Source organism: Ambystoma mexicanum, chromosome 9 (genome assembly GCF_040938575.1).
Source record: "Ambystoma mexicanum isolate Mex_15411 chromosome 9, UKY_AmexF1_1, whole genome shotgun sequence".
NCBI lineage: Eukaryota > Metazoa > Chordata > Amphibia > Caudata > Ambystomatidae > Ambystoma > Ambystoma mexicanum.
The window spans coordinates 727,064,204-727,080,450 of record NC_090931.1 but is presented as its reverse complement, the minus strand read 5'-3'; the positions used below and the strand labels follow the sequence as shown (position 1 = coordinate 727,080,450).

At 43.4% G+C, this 16,247-nt stretch overlaps 1 protein-coding gene across 7 annotated transcripts in view; it reads right to left on the bottom strand.

The window, feature by feature from the left end:
- Positions 1-16,247, bottom strand: part of GULP1 (GULP PTB domain containing engulfment adaptor 1) — a 2,063,281-nt gene that overhangs the window by 1,087,868 nt on the left and 959,166 nt on the right. Inside the window, exon 4 of one of the 7 annotated variants that reach the window (XM_069615617.1) lies at positions 7,144-7,208. The exons of the other annotated variants lie outside the window; for them this stretch is intronic. The gene's annotated coding sequence lies outside the window, so the exon portion shown is untranslated. The remainder of the gene's footprint in view (positions 1-7,143; positions 7,209-16,247) is intronic. 7 annotated transcript variants of the gene reach the window in all.

Genomic DNA, 16,247 nt, shown 5'->3' with positions numbered 1-16,247 from the left:
TTTATTTGCAACAGTGGTTTCAAAGTGTCAGGGTCATTGTTTTGTTTGAGAGAATGCTTGCCTGCTGTGGCTTTTCCTCTTTGTTGATGAAGTTCAGTGCAACTGTCACTTTTTGCAGTCTATTCTACTCTCTTAATTCAAGCCTGTTATCTTCTAAGTTATGTTAATTGGAAGAGTGTTTTCAGATCCCTGCTGCCCTAGATTTGGAGAAGGCAGTGTGTTCTACAGTTCAGTGCACAAGAGGTACTTGTTGAGGCCAAATGTCTACTTTTGGTTAGGTCAGAAAGCAATTGTTTAAAGGAAGCAATCGGAGCATAAGCTGTCTGTTAACTGAACAAAAGTAAGGGAAGGTTGGAACAAGGAATTTTGGTTTCAATTAGACTATCTGGTCTCTCACGAGTTGCCTACTGTCACCTCATGAGAAGTACCTAGACTGGCCTGTAACATGAATGTTTCTGGCAACATAACTACATTTCTACTTGTGGTCTTGTGAAATACCAAACTTTACATGTGAAATATAAGCAAGTGGCACATGCTCATTTTACGAAAAAGTTTAATGAAAATAACATGCTTAGAGCTCTAGCGATAGCAGGGGGCAAAATAGAGAAAGGCAAGTTACCACCTGCTGCAGCCCATGAACCTCCATCTCTTGGGTTTAAAAGATGGCAAAATCCCAAGTGAAATGTGTAAACTCTGCCTGGGCATAAACACCTCAGTACAATAAATACAGTTAGAGAAGGTTCTTTTTGGAACCTTTGGCTGTGCATTCCCACAGTGAATTATTGGATAAGGACGACCCTGAACATTCATGGGTGGGGAATGGCAGCATTCCTCTTAGCTGCGCATTGCAGGCAGCCTTTATAACTAATGACTGGACTATGCAAACCCCCTATACCTCGGAATCCACGCGAACCAACTGAATAAACTCCAAAGGGCACAAAACGTGGCAGCCAAATTGCTACTTGCGCTCGGCCCAAGAGACCACATCTACCCAGCCCTTAAGACGCTGCACTGGCTTCCAGTAGCCCGAAGGGTGACTTTCAAAACCTTATGCAACTCCCATCGAGCACTGCATAAAACCGGACCTCAATATCTGCAAGACAAACTAAAACCCTATCACCCCCCTCGGACCCTAAGATCAAGCTCAGCCAGCCTCCTAGTCATCCCTAAAATGAACTCAGTCAAATTAGGCGGATCAGCATTCTCAGCCTTGGCCCCCTCCCTGTGGAACCCACTCCCACCCCACATCCGCCAAACTGAGGATTTAACATCTTTCCGAAAACTGCTGAAAACCTGGCTCTTCCCCTAAAACCAACCGGTAACCAAACTAACCCAAACAGACATTGAGCATCTCAACGATGCCAACCCAACAAACTACCTGAGGCGAGAAATTGACAGCTAATCACCCTGAATATAAACTAGAATGACAAACGGAATTAAACGAGTAAAGTAGATCAAAACAGTGAAGTGGATAATAAGAATAAATCATAGGGAAACTGTAATGAGGTGTAAACTGCTGAAACGCACATAATGCATGAGGAGTGAACGAAATGAATGGTGTCAATGAAATAGTTAGAATAGATGAAGCGTGTTGAACAGATGAATGCACTGAGCGAAAGAATGCACGAGTGGAAGAACAGATGACTATATAGATTGAATAAGTGTGTAAAGAGAATGAGTATGTACATCGGATAAGTGTATAGAATGGATGAACATGTTAAGCGGCTGAGTGTGTAGAATGGTTGAGTATAAACAATTGATTGCACTGAGTGGAAGAATGCATGAGTGGAAGAACAGATGACTACATAGATCAAATGAGTGTGTTAATTGAGTATGTAGTTCGGATAAAGGTATAGAATGGATGAACATGTTAAGCGGACGAGCATCTGGAGTGGTTGGGTGTGTAGAGCGGATGAGCGTGTATAGCGGATGAGTGCATAAATACAGAGAAGCAAATGTAGAACTGATGAATGTACAGAACGTATGAACGTGTAGAGTGGGGGAGCGTGTAGAGTGGGGGAGCGTGTAGAGTGGGGGAGCATGTAGAGTGAGGGAGCATGTAGAGTGGGGGAGCATGTAGAGTGGGGGAGCGTGTAGAGTGGGGGAGCGTGTAGAGTGGGAGAGCGTGTAGAGTCGGAGAGCGTGTAGAGCCGTGGAGCGTATAGAGCCGGGGAGCGTATAGAGCGGGGGAGCGTGTAGAGCGGAAGAGTAAGTAGACCGGAAGAGTATGCAGAGCAGAAGAGTATGCAGAGCGGAAGAAGTATGTAGAGCGGAAGAAGTATGTAGAGCGGAAGAGTATGTAGAGCGGAAGAGTATGTAGAGCGGAAGAGTACGCAGAGCGGAAGAGTACGTAGAGCGGAAGAGTATGAAAATGCAGATGAGAGTGTAGAGCGGATGAGAGTGTAGGGCAGATGAGAGTGTAGGGCGGATGAGAGTGTAGAGCGGATGAGAGTGTAGAGCAGATGAGAGTGTAAAGCGGATAAGAGTGTTTAGAACGGATGAGTGTATAGAGCAGACGAGTGCATAGAGTGGATGAGGTTACAGAGCGGACGAGGTTACAGAGCGGACAAGGTTACAGAGCGGAAGAGGTTACAGAGCAGACGAGGTTACTGAGAGGACGAGGTTACTGAGAGGACGAGGTTACTGAGAGGACGAGGTTACTGAGCGAATGAGGTTATAGAGCGGATGAGTGCATAGAGCGGATGAGTGCATAGAGCGGATGAGTGTGCGGAGCGGATGACTTGAATGCGTGGAAAGCACGAATGCATTAAGCGGATGCGTACGGAGAGTGGATGAATACAGGGAGCGGATGAGTACAGGGAGCGAATGAGTACGGGGAGCGAATGAGTACGGGGAGCGAATGAGTACGGGGAGCGAATGAGTATGGGGAGCGAATGAGTACGGGGAGCGGATGAGTACGGGGAGCGGATGAGTATGGGGAGCGGATGAGTATGGGGAGCGGATGAGTATGGGGAGCGGCTGAGTACGGGGGGCAGATGAGTACAGGGAGCAGATGAGTACCGGGAGCGGATGAATATGGGGAACTGATGAGCGCCAGGTGCATTGAGCAGATGAGTACATAGAGCGGATGAGTGCATAGAGCGGAGAAGTGAGGAGAGCTGATGAGTGAGGGAACACATGAGTGCAGGAGAATGGATGAATGCGGAGAGCGGATGAGTGCGGATGAGAGCAGATGAGAGTGGAGAGCGGATGACACAGTGCAGAGAGCGGATGAGTGCGGAGAGTGGATGAGTGCAGAGAGCGGATCACTGTGGGGAGCGGGTGAGTGCGGGGAGCGGGTGAGTGCGGAGAGCGGATGAGTGCAGAGAGCGGATCACTGTGGGGAGCGGGTGAGTGCGGGGAGCGGGCGACTGCGTAGCGTGTGTGAATGCGAAATGCAGGGGAAGACAGGATTGCATGCATGGGGCAGACTGGAGCGCGCAAAGTTGTGTAGCACATACGGGACGCATGGAATGAATAAAGTCCATAGAACGGACTGGAGCGCCTAGAACTGCGCGACATACATAGTATGGTCTGGAATGTAGGGAACGTTTGAAAGAGCATGAAACCCATCATATCATACCCCAAGCTTACTCTCTTCTTCACACCACCACTCAACTAGAACACAGAGATACTATGACACCATTCGGTGTAACTGTTCTCATACCAACATCTCCCGCTCACTCCCCATCATCCTAAGTAAACACTGCTGGTTACACACCCCCAGCCAGGCATTCTCCTCAGGCCTAACGCAGCCACAGTCGGTCTTGATAAATCCTGCCAGAACTAACACATACCCCTGATCTCAACCACCACACCTACCGCTAAGAAGCAGCTACTTCACGAATACCGCACCAGCTGCACACATACCCGGTGCGCACATGCGCCGTTGACTCTCCCTACTCTCTCTACTGACCTGAACTTCGGTTCCCAAGGGTTTTCAACCTACCAGCGCCTTCAGACCATACCAATGGTATATAAGGCGCTATATAAATGCAAAATAACATAACATACCATAACATAACATAACATGGTGCATACTGTTAACATCATTGCTGTTTGTGCCATTGTCCAAAATATCCAACACTCCAAAGGTAAAACTGAGTAGTGTGTTTGGCATTCCAGCACACCATTACCCTTGTTGGTGTGGCTTTGGGGCTTGGCAACTTGAGCTTATGGCAATGTCTGTTAACTCTTTAGAGTTGGTTGGACTGTACAATACATAGGAACATTTTGAGATGAGTGGGTTATATAGATTTTGTGCTGTCATTTGAGGTGTTGTTTCATAGTTAAACGTTCTATCCTGTATTTAAAATGTAATTTGTGCAAAGGTTACTTATAAACATAACTATTATGCAATGTGTGACAACTTTGCACTTGTTCTCTTGGAAGCACTGCACGTGCAGCTGGATGCCATCAAAGACACATGATAAATTCAGCATGGATGCCATTTGCCTGCTTAGCACTGGGTAGCTTCTGTAAAGATGGCAGAATGGATTTCTTGACGGGACGCCTCAGACTTTTCTTCTTTACAGCTGTAAAACAGTATGCACGTTTGGCACACAGTTTTTTCTCTATCACCTTTCTATGGCTTTACGTATCATTACACAGGTTTCTAAATGCACTTGTGCATTTAGATGTACTCTTTAGCATTTTTACTTCTGTATGCTCTATTTCATGGTTGCGCCTTTTGAACATCTGCAGACCTCCAGAAGTTGGGGCCAGGGAGGGAAAGTAGTGCTGGCTTCTGAACATCCTGTTAGTGCCCAGATGTGGGAACTCGTGCTTGACTTTAGCATGGGCATGCATTTAATATTGTGAAATGGTGCATCATGATTAACCTTTACTTTTATTGGGGGGTGACCCCATTTTTGCAATGGTTTTAAAATGCATGTCCTGTATATTTAAACATAAATGTTATTGCTTAACACAGTATATGTGTGCTGATTAGAAAGAATGCCAATGATAATGGGGAGTGACACAATAAAACCAATAGGGTTCTGGCTGTTTTACATATTAAAGAGCATTTCGAGAATTGAATGATATAAGAACTTTCTTGCTATCATATATGTGTCTGGCAGTTGTAAGACTAAATCACAAAATACCGAATGCATGCTGGGTTTGGTACACATATCCTTTTTCTTCCTTTTTAATAAACAAAAGTCACCCTAACAACAACTCGTTTGTAAATATTAAGCATATATACAGGTTTGGCCTTCAAAGACTCTAGCTGTCAGAGGGCGATGACTGCTACCAACGCAAATCACTCACCCATTGTTGTGAACCAGAGACACTCAGACACAACATTGACTTTTTCATAGGACCAGAATGATATGTAAATTAGTATTTTTCCTCTGTAAAATGTACAGTGAGCTAAAACGTGGCTGTTGACCCTCCCAAAAGATAACCTACCCAGAGAATAGGTTTTCTGGCCATATTCATTCTCAGTAGAGGGGATCCCGGCCCTTTTGTGTATAAAAAAGGAAGAGTACATTGAAAATAAACTGCCATAAAATTCAGTTCCTGTGGCTCTCTGCCGCCCTAGGCCAGGGCCTAGTCGGCCTTATTGTAAATACATCACTGCTTGTTGCTATGTACAGAGCACATTCTCATAGGCAAAAGGCGGTTTACACAAGTTACAATACAGACACATAATCGTTCCCATCACCTTGCAAAGTACACTATGAGCTGAGAACTCGTTCGAGTACCAGCCCAGGGAGGATCAGCTCTAACTAATCACAGTTTAGTATTCCAGGGGTGGATGGCAACGGACACGAACCAATGGTAAGCCCACTACTCTGCAACAATGTAATGGATAGTGACTTGTGGATGTGTCAGGCCAGCCACCTGACATGCAAGAGCCAGTAGAATAACCTCTATAGGTATCCATATAGGTAATAATAGTCTCAATCCCCCATAACATTAGGTTTTTGGAGAAAGCCCCAAGATATGACAAAGTGATGACATGATTTTGGAGTAAAACTGGCCTGCGAGCCAGGAAACGTTGAGCTGTGCCCGGATATCTGTGTGTTCTGGTATCAATCCCTTTTGGTTTTACTTGCAATAAACCTCAGGTTGTACTTGCCGTTGACCGAGTCCGCTGTGTATACTGGGGGAGGGAGATGGGCTCCCGAAGTCCGCAGACTTCCAGCATCGCTCTGGCATACCTGGGAGTTCACCCCAACAATTTAGTTCTATGCAATGTAACAGCCCCATGTTGAGTGTGTTCACCGAGTTATTTTTGCTTTCTTGCTTTATGCATATTGGTTTAGCTAAATAAGCTGTAGGTTCTTAGTGATTTGGTAGTGTATGTTACATATTTCCCTTGCAGATTAATATATGGACATTTTTGCGTTGTGGTTGTGCCTGCACTGTTAAATCTGTATGCGGAGTATAATATGTCTTTGCTGTGACTGATGAGGATCTTTAGGAAAATGTAAGGTTCATAGTGATTTTTAGTGCGTGCACCTGCTGCGGGTAGTGCTTAACTGAGTGGTTATTGTGGTGGTGTAGTCGTGTTCCTGCTTCAAAATGGTTTACGTTTCATAGGGATTCTGATTGTGGGTACTACACAGAGGTGAGTGTATGGATTTTATTTGGGGTCAGGAGGATGCCAAAGTTGAGGCATTCCCTCTGGTCTGGCAAACATGCTGTGTGTATATATAATTCCCAAGTCCCCCCTGAAACGTCTGCGTGCTCTCGCTATGATCAAACTTGAGCTGCATGTAACTTAAATCCTCAATTTGTCAATGTTTATTCAATGATCATTCGCTGCCAGCCAAAAAACATCACATCAGTTGTATAGCACAATTTTTTCAATATAGGTTTGAGGCAGTGTCAATACATGGGTAAAATGTTACCTATGCATTTCGGATTGGATCTGTCTTGAGGGCTGAACCCTTAAAATATGATAAGTGTCAACAAGCAGGACATGTAAAAACAAAAACATATAGAGACACACAACAAAACATGGGAACATTGTATTAGTCTTCCATTGTCATATGCAGATTCAATGCAGAAATCAACAACAGGGTTTCTAAACTTTATATCACTGTCCATTTAAAAACTAGATGTGGAAAAACAGAAAAAGTACCAAAAAACACTAATTCGATTCTCATACTCAATTAAGGAGTAAAAACTAACCTGCTTACACCTGTGTCGTCATTGGTCCTGCTTGATAGTCAGGATAATCTCTATTCAACAGTCATCTGAGGAAAAGAAAACAATCACAGTGTTCTTACTGGGGCGCTCCATAGCCACCCACGTTTTTAATAAAGAAAAACAAAAACAAAATATACAGCCAGAGATTTTCTAGTACATATAGAGAGTCATCACCTTATATTCTCGTGTGAAACCCGTCTCCTCACAGACATTGAAAAGAGTCCAGCACTTTGCTGTGTTCACTTATAGTGAGCCTTTGACCCCGTGACGTCAAGGGCATGCTTGCGAGCGTGGTGATGTCATGGGCCTCGATTGATAGTGCTATAACGTGTTCACGATCATAGCGTGTATAAACAAAGAAAATAAGAATGTGGACATTACTGCTTCCACATAAGTGGCCCCATGTGTAGAGAGTTAGTACTCCTCTATGTCTATCTGTTATATCCAATATGAACCCAGCTTGACCGGTTTAGCTTTAAACATGCCCATACCACATGCCACCACCCCTATAGCTTGTTTGAACCCTGCAGTCTGCTTGACTTTCACACTATATGTATATGTTTCAGGCTTGTGACAAGGACTTTTTCCACCATTGAGCTCCAAAGACGTAGATCACTTTACTAAATGGTGATCAGGACAATTACAGTATTGAATAATCAAAGAGAATTATTAAGATAGCAGTGCCCACCTTCACTTGTTTTTCTGTACCCATGCTGTGCAAGTCTGCAATAATTCTCCTGAATATCTGCTACACTGCATGTTTACTTCTGGAGTTTTCTTGTTGCTGAGTTTCTTCTGGAGTTTTATTGGTTTCTTATTCTGCTTTCTTCAAGTTCATATACAATGGGGTACTGAGATACGTTGCAGTGTTTTTGATCTGGAAACTACCCGAGAATAGGGGTGAATTTTCTGTTCACTCCCATGTGGTGGGTTTTGACATAATCCAGATTTTTCTGCTGCTTTGCACATCTGCTGTTGTGATTGATTAGCCTGGCACATGTTTTTCTGCACCACACATTTGTGGATGTGGTTGATGAGTTGCTGTTGAGGTGCTTTGAACCCGTGGTTGGGGGAAGTCATGGAACTACTTTGCGGATGCCTTCTCCTGCATGGTAGACAGTGTAAACTGTCATGACCATTGCTGTGAATGTTTTATTCTACCTGTCTGCGTTTTCGTTTTTTGCTTAGTTGGTGAGTGCATGGCTTGTTTGAATGCTGTGATAGGAAGGGAGGTGTGTGCTATCTGGTTTGAGTGAAGAATTATATCTGGTCTGGTGTTGTATCTCTCGCTGGTTCTCCATGCATGACAGTAGATTATTGGTAAAGGAGATGATTGCTGGATGACAGTGATGCATGTGTAATTCCATGAGTGTCAGTCAGCACTGACCTGTGTATGTCTGAAGATGGACCGGTGGGTGTCACCCTTGTTATCAAATATCTTGATGAGTACCTGGATGTGATGATCATATATATTTTAAAAAATCATTATGTGTTGGTACATCTGCTAATTCCTGCTTGCAAAAAGACTTATTAATCTATCAGAGTTGTAACAGATAGGGAGAATAGAAGCAAAGTAACAGAGAAAGAGATGGGAGAAAGGGGAAGTCGGGGAGAAGGGCCACTACAAGACAGTCTTAATGTATGAATACCATGCACTCTGTGTTAGATGCCAACAATTGATCACAAAGGGCTTTCGAAGTAGGAACAATGGAAACCACTAAAGAGGGGGAAGGTAGGTCTTTAAGATTGGTCAAATAGTTTGCATTGCTTATTGGGGACGTTCCCAGTGTTCAACAATAACACCTATGAGTATTGCTGTCTAAATTATGGTCCTTGACAATGTCGATGATGGGAACATTGAAGTGTAGCATGGCTGCAACTGTAAGGTTGATAGCAGTTGAGCATGTCATGAACAATTTCATTGGGCAAGGCGATGGGTGAAAGCATTGCAACACATAATGACTAAAGGCAACAGCAGATGCCATGGCTAAATCATTGAGGTTGCCTCTGACTACAGGCTCTTGGATATAACATTGCTGCAGGCATAGTGAACTACATGTCAAGGCTGGAGAACATGGTGGCTGAGAGGACTTAGTCATATCTTAAGACAGGTCATATATGATAAGAACTGGACAAATCACATCTTTTGTCATGGTGTAATGTGACTATGATGAAATGACTACTGCTCTGCCAAAGAAAAGAGATGAGTAGTAGCTAAACCACATACTCAGGCCCACACTACTATTAAACAAGTAATCCCAATCATAAAGGTGAAAGAGGCACAGCCGAAAAGGTATACCTCCTTTGCCTCTTTTGGTAGAGCCGGCCATATCATCAGGAGAGAAGTACGTACAACGGTTTCAAAACAAAAGAATGCCAATCGAAGTTCCAAAAAGTATAGATACTTTAATCAAACAATAACATGCAACCAACTAATTAGAAAACACTAGGAAAATCCACCCCTGGTAAAAATAAATAAATAAATAAATAAATAAATAAGAGGAATCAGACTTCTCTGAAAGGGTGCTCTGGGTAGATGAGCAGGGATGCGTATGCAATATATTGGCAACAATGTCACTGTTCACTGATATGTCTGAAGAAAAATGTAGAGAACAGAGTTTTAAAGTCACTATGGTCCAAGAAAGGGGACCAGAATACAGGGACTCTGCACGGTACTTTACTATTGTATTGAACACATGACAGCATCAAGCTGGGCGTCATGACATTTTAGCTGCATTAGAGCCGATGTTGAGATGTTCGAGTCAATGAAATCCCACTGGCAGTTGGCATCTAGTCATTTCAGGGTCTCCTGATGGGTCCGTGTTTGAGACAGTGAGTTAAGGCTTCCAACGGTTCGGGTGGTTCTCTATTAATTGGCAAGACAGTGGCTCAGCTGGATCAAGTAAGCATTTGGGAAGGGTGATGATAGCTGCCAACAGTTTAGTTGGCGCTTTAGTCAGTTGCTCCCATGATGTTGAGCCCATAATCCGATCAAGCAAGATGATCAGTTGCAATGGGTCAATCTGGCATTTAGAAGACACGGAACGCATCAAACATTTTGATGGTTCACAGAGTGCAAAAAGCAGCACTGCAGGTCCTGTAGCAGCTCGAAGTGTTTTGAGCCAGTTTACAGATGTCTCAATTCAATGAAACACAATTCCAAGGTGCTTCTTTCTTCTGTGTTGCTGGGAGACCTAAGCCACAGCTCCAGCAAAAAGTGAGTGCTTCTGTTCTGCACTCCCAATACAGGGAGGTTGGCTGGCACATACAGTGGATTCTTCACTTCCAGAGAAAAGGATCCTGGTTACACTATCTAGAGAAGCCTTCGTCTGCAGCAGTTCACGCACAATGTCCCCTGTTTGGAGACAGAGCTTGGTTCTGCCTAAGCTGCCTTATGTCTTCTGCGCCCTGGAAGATGACTTTGGGATAGGCTGTGCCCACAACAGAGGCCCTGGGATGAATAAAAAAAAACAAGAGGAGTGTCAGCACAGATACATAGTCAGAAGCAAGCCCGCTGTAAGGGGTCCAATCAATGCTGGGATAACAAGTGTCCTTTGTGAGTGCATATCTGCAGGAAAAGGGTGGGGACAGAAGCACGTAGTGAGCCCTAACATAAACGAAGACGATGCAACCCTCCTGACTACTGAAACTATTTGCTCTTTTCCATGCCTGCTAGTTTCAAATGACTGTACTGACCAGCAGCCTGGTATGAGAGTTCCCAGGAGATCTTCCGTAGGAGTTTAATTTTCGCTGGGGGGATGATGTTGGACTTCCTCTGGGGGGATCAAAAAGGCAGCATTGCGACCATTTCTTTATATGTCAGTAGTGGGGACAGACCAACCAGCAACCAATGCACATCTGTGATAACATAGCTGGGTCCTTGTTAGAGAGCTGGCACTAGTGCGATATCAAATTGCTGTTGCTGTAAGAAGGTGAGCTCTTAGTAATCATTATGCCACAAACAGGCACAGCTAATATTTAGAGAATTACACGGCACCAGAAGGACTAAAGCATACAGTGATTGTAATTTAGATCAGAGGTGCAGAGAGTTAAAAGCCACTTCTAAGTGCAGGAACGTTGTGTCCCAGTAGCAGTCAAGAATGCACATGTGACCTTTGAACCTACCCTGTGCCACTGTATGGCTTGGGCTGGCGGCACCTGTATGCTATCTGAACAAAGGCACATGTTTGCATTATATGTTCTGCATGGAGCATTTATTAGGGTGGAAAGCATTATTAGGAGAACTCTGTTTTTATATCCTATCAAAACAAAATGTTCCTCCAATCACCCGGGTCATTGTGAGCTGTTGATTGACAGAATGTTTAGTCCCTTTGAAATTCACAGAAATGGGTATGCCTAATAGTCTTAGTAACCTGTGATCGTGAAAGGTTCATATTTACCAGAAAAACAATGGTCTACATTGCTTTTTCCTATGGCCTATTTCCTTTTTCCTATGACCCATTCAGCACACCTAGACAGCAGATTTTGACACACGTACAACAAGGTCAAGATTATTCATGAAGTCAGTGTAGGTGTGCATTAATAATTGAAGAGAATGGGGTGTTCCACCAACTAAGTGTTGTCGGCAAAAATTAAAACTGATATGCTCAATTTCTCAAAACTTCGGCCTTATAGGAAACGAAGGTGTCAGTAAGCCCATTCATCTGTCATGACAAGGTAGAGGGGCGAGGGCTAATACACACTGTTGTCTAACTTCAGTTTCTATGGGAAACCATGATGTACAGTGGCCTTCTCTACCGGATTGCAGACAGCACATTGAGTTCTAATGCACACACATTAATGTTGGTAATAGCTCTTCCGGGCAGTGCATACTCATCAAGCACTGACTGTTAACCTTGTCAAAGGTAGTACCCAAGTCCAGGAAGGTGAGATAGATCGTTTCTTTTCTTATTAATAGCAAATAGGCAAAGATTAGATCAGGGCATAATAAGAGGGTAAACATTGCCTAAATAGAGAATGGATTCCGGCACATTCAGAGAGTTTGCAGACAGAACAGTTATGTTAATAATACATTAGGCTATACTGAATACGGAGAAGCACCCTATGTATCTGGCCCATGCCTTTTTAAAGGCCATAACATTATAGCAACTAAAACCATCCTAATTCAGTTTTGTATTCACCTAGGTAATTGTGTTGTGTGTGTTGGTGTTGCCATGTGTAATGGTGCCAATCCTTGGGTGATACTTGTGTGAGTGTGTTGTTGTCTGGACTGACTGTCTGCAGCAGGTGGGGGGAAGACTGGAACACCTTACCAGTTGGTTTGAGAAAGGGTGCAAAAGGTTTTTCTCACCCACAATAGTGCAATCATTGTCCTGTTATATCCTAATAAATAATCAATACCTCGGAGTGTATTTATTCAGTGTTATGCTTTAAATATTGATTCATATCACAAAGAAACATACATTTGACTGTGTGACTTCTGTGACATTGTCAATGGTTTACAAGCATTAGCGTGCTTAGCCAAATATCACATGTGGTGCACGCGTATTGATGTTTCGCTAATTAATTGGCTTTGTCAAGGCTAGAGTTACAGTTTAGTGATAATTACAACATTATCTATTTTCACGATATTGTTATCTTTGACCCATTGAGTCTACTGCGTGCTGTTTGCATCAGATCTACTTAAATACAATTTTATGCATAATAATCAGCACAGTCATAACATTCTAAGGTATTTCCCTCTGCTGTAAAACGTTCTGATGTTTCACTGGGAATAACGATAGATTCCCTCTTAACTTCCTTTGGCTGGTTAATATATTAGATTGCGTTCTGAAAGGAATGGTTCCTCCCACCGTACAGTTACTTCATGTTAGTTACATGAGCCTCTGGTGGCTGTCATGCGTAACAGCCCTCTCAGGGTTCCTCTGGACTGTGCAGTGGGTCCTTGTTTCAGGCTGCTGATGGTCGTGTGGAGATTCTGGGTGCCCTGCGATGTTTCATCTACGTGTCTTATAAAAGAATGAAATTGTATGTTTTGAGTATTGCAACCATCTCTGGACTGTCAAGCTTTTCTCGATGTCTGGCAATGTTCCAGGATATGAACTGTAAGAAACAAGGGGCTCCTGATATCGGGCAACATCCTAGTTAAAGATTCCGATGAGACCAAAGGGGGATTTATCATTCCCCCTAGATAGATCAGATGCCAGCCAGTCTATTTCCTGTAGAGTGGCCAGGACATCAAATGTGTTTTCCGAGAGTATCATTCCTTTATTAGTACTTAGTTCTTTATCACTGACCATGTTGCATGGACCGCAGGAGTGCTTCTTTCATTTCATCTGTGTTGCTTTATGTTATGCTTTTTGACAAAAACAGATCTTGTTATGGTCTTTGTCATAGCTTAAATCTCATTGGAAATACCTTTGGGAATGGGTGTCCAGTGAGGTATTTAAATTTTTTAAAAAAACGTGTGAGGTAGATTCCTGGAAATGTGTGTCCTATTTAAATGCTACATTTAACTAGTGATACTTGCTTATGATCAGCAAAGGTTACCACAACACAGCCCCCCATCATTATTTTCTCCGGAGTGGTTATTAACATACTTTGTTAATAATGGAGATGGTGGTTTCCTTTGTATTGGGATCCAGCATTTCCACCCATACTAGTACCCGCACTCGAGGATCTGCCTCATGGGTTAGGATAAGGGTGCAAGGATCAGTAATGCCCATCAGAACAGGCTTCGGATGGGCCTTATTTAAAGCGGCAGCTGATAGTACTACCTGCTGTGATGTTTCTACTTGAACACATTTGGAGTTGCTCAATGATGCTGATGTGAGAACCACATTTAAAAAATTGCTCTTAGGTGCTCGATCAGATTTCTACATTATTTCATTATTAGTTTTTAAATTGCTCATTACATCATCAATTAAAATCAAAGATACAAACACTGCCTATTTACAGCGCCTCTTAAAACAGCAACGATTTTGGACAATTATTCACTCAATTGTCGATTTCAGATCATTTGAAATACTTCTCCTCACTGCAATTTATAATGGATTTTTCATGGAACATATTCCTGCTCTGCCCGCCACTTTGGGCAGGATTATGCTGAGAATTATCTTTGACTGTAACCAATCTAATTGAAGGATTACATTTATCGTAATATCGACTAAGTGCTGGTCGCCTACATTCAAGGGGATCAATCTGAGCTTCCATTGCTATAGGCTACAGAATTGACAATTCGTAATAGGACTATCCCCTCGCTGCGCCCTATTTTTCAGGCTGGTAGAGAACACTCTTTATGCAAATCCTGTTTGCGAGCCATTTCAGCCCTCAAACTCCATTCATCTGGTTTCCCTCTAATCTCCCGGAGGTGGGCATCAAGGGAACAGGAATGAGCTAATTGCACCCCACTTTGTAATACGTCAGGGAGTAAACAGTCCTGATTTGGAAGCAGACTTCACGCCAGCAGGGACTTCAGCCAATGGGCGGTTCTTAACTTGGCATGTGGAGGTCCAACCTCAAGGCTATTGGCTAATAGCTTGGCAGTATAAAGGGAACAACTTATATTAATTGGTTGTAATGTAGGCATTGACAGAGATCAGTGACAACCTCGCACGCACAGCGATAGTCATCAAGTAAGCAGAGATGGCAGCTTGGCTACCCACAGGGTAGCGTATAACTTGTATGCTTCTAATGTGGTAAATTGTTATGAACTAACAGAATCCCTTTCGGATACAGAAAGGGGGTTGCATTCATTGGGGAGCATTCAGTGGGATTTTCACAGATGCACCTGACCTTGGTTTCCCAACTTCACTGAATGTGCTAAAACAGGCACAAAGCCAGAATTTTTTTATTTAATTATTGCAATTAAATCTACAGTTTAGCAAAAGCTTTAGCTGTGTTTTAAATCGTTCTGCATGCTATTGCCACCAAGAGATGAGCAAGACTAATGGAGGTGAGCAGTAGCGTGCACGGATTTAACGTATGCTGCCTTCAGTTAGAGACATATTAAATGCGTATGGAGTGCATAGAGACACCGAAACTAGTGCTAACAGAAATATCTAAATGATATTATAAATGTTTGAGTAAACATATTTATTTTCTTTTATACCACAAATATCGATATCCTGCCACTAATGCGGAGGCCAGCGCCTTTCTATTGGTCAAAAGTGACTGCAGTGGATGTCAAGCTACGACGTGAAATCAGATAAAAGACTTCATAATGAAACTGCAGCAGAGTGCTGTAGGTCCATACAGCACCAGGAAGCACTCAATCTTCACACAGGATAATGAACTGCTCCGTTCATGCTTCACGCCGAGCGGTTTTGGCAGTGGCTATGTTTCACGTGGTTTCCCTACACTAAGAAACCCCACCTTGATTGATCTGCTAATTATTGCAGACCCATGCCAGAACAACAGAGGGGCTTAAGAGAGGAGACGCGCCTTTCCTCAGATGCCGCCAAGAACGGGCCAGATCACTCAGAGAACGGGACAAGAGGAAGGGAAGTAGCGACGGTTGGCACAGATATGGAAGCATTGAAGGACCGGCTGGACAGCTTCCCCTCTTGAATTTATGCACTCAACGCACTCACTCAGCCTGTTGCTAGGTCTGGAAAAGATCCGGGGCTATGCTAATTTTGGGACTGTCGGGACTGGGGGCTAGCTAGCCTTTTTGGTTGTAACCCCTGAGCTTCTATCCGTGGCTACAACGAAATGACCCGGGGCTATAGTCCCCTTAGCCCCCCCCAGCCTCCCAGCAACGCCTCTGCACTCAGGCAAGCAAGATGCATACTCGGAGAGTTTAATTATAGCAGCATGAGCAGGCTGATCACATATTGGTCCATCCTGACAAGATGAGCCTTCAAAGAAGCTTGACCTTACAGCTGCATTGTCATTAATTACAGTGCAATTGTGCATGCAAAGTCACAGTGCATAAGCGCACTGTACGCATTAATCATGAATTGAGCGCATGGCATCGGTATTGTGGAACATGCATAAATGAACCAAGGTTGGCACAAGACTTCACAGTGTAAACCATATGAAAGTGCATTATGAAGAGTGCAGTTATTTGTGATTTGTTGTAATGTTTATGTTGGCAAAAAACAGGGTTTCAACTACAAAGACTA